Below are 4,710 nucleotides of genomic sequence, written 5' to 3' on the forward strand. Positions count from 1 at the left end.
CATCATTCTCCCACCAGCCTCTCAGAGCCATTTCAGCTCTGGGGAGTTTCTGTCCCTGCCCATCAGTGCCTGTGCCCCTGCCACCCACTTCATGCCAGTGTGCTTCATTGGGACTAGCCCGAAGGAATTAACAGCGGAAAGGAGAGAAGCTGGGCTTAGGTATTAACATCCCACATTAATTTTATTTTTCCCAGAAAGTCTGTAACAAAATAATCTCATAAAACCAACAAGTGTTGGTGCTATTTATGTAATATTATTGCTGGCAGGAGGGCAGAGAGGCAAGCGGGGTTATGTAAAGCCCTGCGCTCCTGGGGCTGGGGATGCTCTCAAAGGCGGGCACCAAAGGATCAGGCTTCTGCTCTGCATTTTCCCTTTGACCCTCTGCTGGAGGTGGTGTGAGCTTTCTCCCCCAAATCCGTCCCCCAAACAGGCCCAGGACCCTCCAGCAGGACGTTGCTGCTGTCCCCATCGTGCGTGAGCATCCCCATCGGGGAGGGTGTCAGCTGGAGCTTTCTGGGGGTGGCAGAGGGCCCCTACGCTGTACAGGGCAGGGGGGGATTCATGAGCCAGGTCAGCCACAAAACTAAACCAGGATGCCCAGCTGGCATTGCAGGGGGCTCCTGGCTGGTGGCTCCTGGCTGGTGGCTGGACCAGCCTTGTCCATCCAGAGGGTGAACCCAGACACGGGGGTACCAGCACAGTCAGGTCCGCAGCCTGGGACACGGGGGTGGGGCTCACTGCATGCCACAGCACGGCTTCAAGGAGTCCCAGCAGGTTGGGGAGCGGTGGCATCTTGCAGGAGCTGCTGCAGAAGTCCCTGGGATGAGGATTTACCCGCAGGGAAGTCACCCAAAAGCGCAGCCCCGGGACTCGTGAGGATGCCAGAGGCAATGGCTGTTCCCACGTGGCAGAGGCAATCCCACGAGTGTGTTATCCTGGCCATGAGCAGCCACCAGGGAATGGGACTCTGGGCTTAGTTTTTATTTTCTTTTTATTCTTTTTCCTGAAACGGGTATCACGTCTCGCTCCAGCATCAGCCTGGGGAGCTGCTGTTACTCCTCTGCTCTGAAAACCAGGTTTCGGATGTGACCACAACCGCCCTCCCCATCACCTCCCTGCGCAGTTTAACCGTGCTCACTGCTCCTCCTGCCAAGCGGGGGGACATCCAGCCCCCCACCCCGGGAGATGGAGGGGACCCCCAAAAGCCTTTCCCCATCCTTTGAAATCCCGTGTGGCTCTCCCTGGGCAGCCGGAGCAGCCGGGTGTCCTTATTTTGGCTACATCTGCACTTCTTTGCAGGGTGGAGCTGTGAGGACACCTGGGATCTCCTCCTTGCCCTTCCACCAGCCCTCCTGTCCTCACTAACTGCATCAGCCTCCCCCCGCCGGTAGGAAAACGGGAATAAGCGTGTGAATTGTAATGGATGTCACGTTCCAGCTAAAGATACTGCAGGAAGACAAAGTGTGATGAGGCTGTAACCTTACCGAGACCGAAGGGTGGGGAGGAACCATTGCATCGAAGGATTTTGAATGATTTTGCTCTTAACTGGTTTAATGGAGTTGATTTTTTTTTTTTTAAGGTCTTTCCCTGCAATTCCTTTAAGTAGGTTCTGCTCTAATCAGGTCAAAAGCTGATTTGCAAATAATCACCAGGGAAGGAAAAAAAAAAATCGAGGGATTTAAGCCCAAGCTGTGCACTTCAAACTATTAATTGAAAGCCTGGGAGAGATAATGTGTCCCTTCTCCTGGCTGAGACCTGTAAGCTGCTATTAGCAGCAAACTCCCCACCCGGCTTAGGGAATCACCTCCTGGTTGGGATTACAGCTCTGCACGCACGGGAAAACCTCCAGCAGGCAGGGATTTAGTGAAAGGGCAGAAATTCGGGAGCAGCAAGGAGACAGGGGGTGTCAGCGCATCCGTGAGCTCCAGGGACGGCAGCACAAAATCAAACCCAAGCGTCTGAAAGCGGAGATGAACAGGAGAAAGATGCATCCCTTCCCAGCGCGTGACTGTAAAGTCACGCCGGGAGCTCAGCTATTTCTCTGCCGCCCATTTTCTGCACGCATTCATGTGCAAGTTGTACCTTATTTGTGACCTTATAGGAATTTTTAAGGACAGACTGTGTCTGCGTGTATAAATATACGTGCATCTGCGGTGCCTGGCAGAGACCCCGGACGCTCGCAGCAGCTCTCTGCTGCAGGCAGCTCCTCACACATTTTCCCCATCCCCACGCGCCTGGAGGAAGGAAGAGGTCAATAATCAGAGAAATCCACTCTGGTATTAATTACATGCCATTACCGGGGCTTATTTGCTAATCCCCAATCTAATCGCCCTCCCGGTTATATTTCAGCCAGCACCTAAGGACACTGCATGTAATGAATAAAATATAATCAAAGTTTACTTCTGGTCATGCCCCGGCTGCGGAGCGCAGGCAGCACCACGCAGGCGGCACTGGAGTCCGGCAGCAGCAGCCGGCGCAGAGGCGAGAAGCGAGGATTACACAACAGACCTGCTGTCTCACACCAAGGTAGTCGCGGCACATTCATGAGTCAGTGAAAGCCCCCCACCCCAGCCCAAAATCAAGTGTGGTTTGGGGTTTTTTTAACTTAAAAAAAAAAAAAAAAATAAAATAAATAAGGGGAGTGAGTTCTAGTTTTCCAGCAGGAGGGAGGGATTCATGCAGCCTCTGGGGAAAGCCACTGCGAAAGCTTAGCACAGCAAAGCGAGACCCCATTTTGGTGGCTCAGATGAGGGATGCCATTAGCCCGGGGATGGCGAACGCTGCGGCTGTGTCCGGCGGAGGAGCGGGCTCACGGAGGGCTAACCGCTGCAGTTCCCGGTGGGGAAGGGATGATGCTGTCGGGTCCGAGCCCCCTGTCCCGAGGCCGGCTCAGGGCTGGTGGGGCAGAGACGGGGACAGCAATGGGGACAGCGATGCACAAGCCTTCTGCCCAGAGAACGGTTCTTCATCCTGAGCCCACCTCCGCCTCCTCGTGCCCCCTCGCCCCTCGGGAGCCCGCAGCGACAGGCTCTGCTGCAGGGTGACACCAGCGTTGCCCAAGGACTCTTGCTGGAAGCACAGGGAGGTTTCAAGCGTTCCCCACTTGGTCAGTGGTCAAAGCAGTCCCAAAAATCCAGCTTGCTGGGAGGCAAACGGTGCCAGTGCCATCATGAGGACCAGTCCTTTTCTGCTGTCTGCCCCCGTGGAGGTGCACAGTCTGGAGCCAAAATCACCGTCTGGGGATAGTGGAAGTGGGGTGATCCCACGCTGGTTCGATTCCCCCACTGAAGCTAGCACAGGGGCATGTGAAGGCTGCACCCAACAAGCCCCAGGTGAGGCACGGTCCCACCAGCATCTGCTGGCCCAGCATCTCTGGGACCTCTCCTGGGGTGGGGCAGTGGGGCTTGGATAGGGAAGGGGCCCTGCCCCATAGTGGCTGCCCCAAACCTGCTGCCTTTGGGGGGGAGGTGACCCCACACTGGGGGTGCTGACAGCAGACTCCCCTATAAATGCCCCCAGTAAGATCCCCAGGGATCCCAGACCCTGCAGGGTCTCCCAACCCTCCGGGGGTTCCCAGACCCTGCTGGGTCCCCCAACCTCACTGCACACCCCTGGACCCCTGACCCTGCAGGGTCCTTCAAGCACCCCAAACCCCCAGGGTCCCCCATGGACCCCCCCACCCAGCTCCCTCAGGGCACCCCAAGGTACCCAGACCCTGCTGGGTCCCCTGGAGTGCCCCAATCCCACAGGGTCCCCTAGGGAACCCCAAACACCCCAGACCCCACAAGATCTCCCCCTATCAGATCCCTCAGGCCACTGCCAAGGTCCCCAGACCCCGCTGGGTCCCCCAGACCCCTCCCCTCCATGCCCTGCAGGATCCCACTGGGACCCCCAAACCCTCCTGACCCACCTGGTCCCAGCCCATCAGATTCCTCAGGCCATCCCCAAGGTTCCCAGACCCTGCTGGGACACCCCCCCACCCCATAGGATCCCTCACACAGTGCAGGATCCCCTCGGAAGCCCCAAACCCTCCCAGCCCACTGGGTCCTGACCCATCAGACTCCCCAGGGCCCCCTCAAGGTCCCCAGACCCCGCTGGGTCCCCCCACACCATGGGGTCCCCAAGACCACCACCACACCCACCCAGCAAGGTCCCCCCCATGCCCCCCAAACCCTCCTGACCCACTGGCTCCCAACCCATCAGACTCCCCAGGACCCCTTCAACGGACCCCTCTTCAAGGTCCCCAGACCACGGGGTCCCCAAGACCGTCCCCACAACCCCGAAACCCACAGGGGACCCCTAAACCCTCCCAACCCATCAGCTCCCAACCCATCAGACTCCCCAGGACCCCCTCAAGGTCCCCAGACCCCGCTGGGTCCCCCCACCCCATGGGGTCCCCAAGACCCCCACCACACCCACCCAGCAAGGTCCCCCCCATGCCCCTCAAACCCTCCTGACCCACTGGCTCCCAACCCATCAGACTCCCCAGGACCCCTTCAACGGACCCCTCTTCAAGGTCCCCAGACCACGGGGTCCCCAAGACCGTCCCCACAACCCCGAAACCCACAGGGGACCCCTAAACCCTCCCAACCCATCAGCTCCCAACCCATCAGACTCCCCAGGACCCCCTCAAGGTCCCCAGACCCCGCTGGGTCCCCCTCCACCATGGGGTCCCCCCCCACCATGGGGTCCCCAAGACACACACCCCCA

The sequence above is a fragment of the Egretta garzetta genome, unplaced genomic scaffold (assembly GCF_000687185.1).
Source record: "Egretta garzetta isolate BGI_Z169 unplaced genomic scaffold, ASM68718v1 scaffold101, whole genome shotgun sequence".
Taxonomy (NCBI): Eukaryota; Metazoa; Chordata; class Aves; order Pelecaniformes; family Ardeidae; genus Egretta; species Egretta garzetta.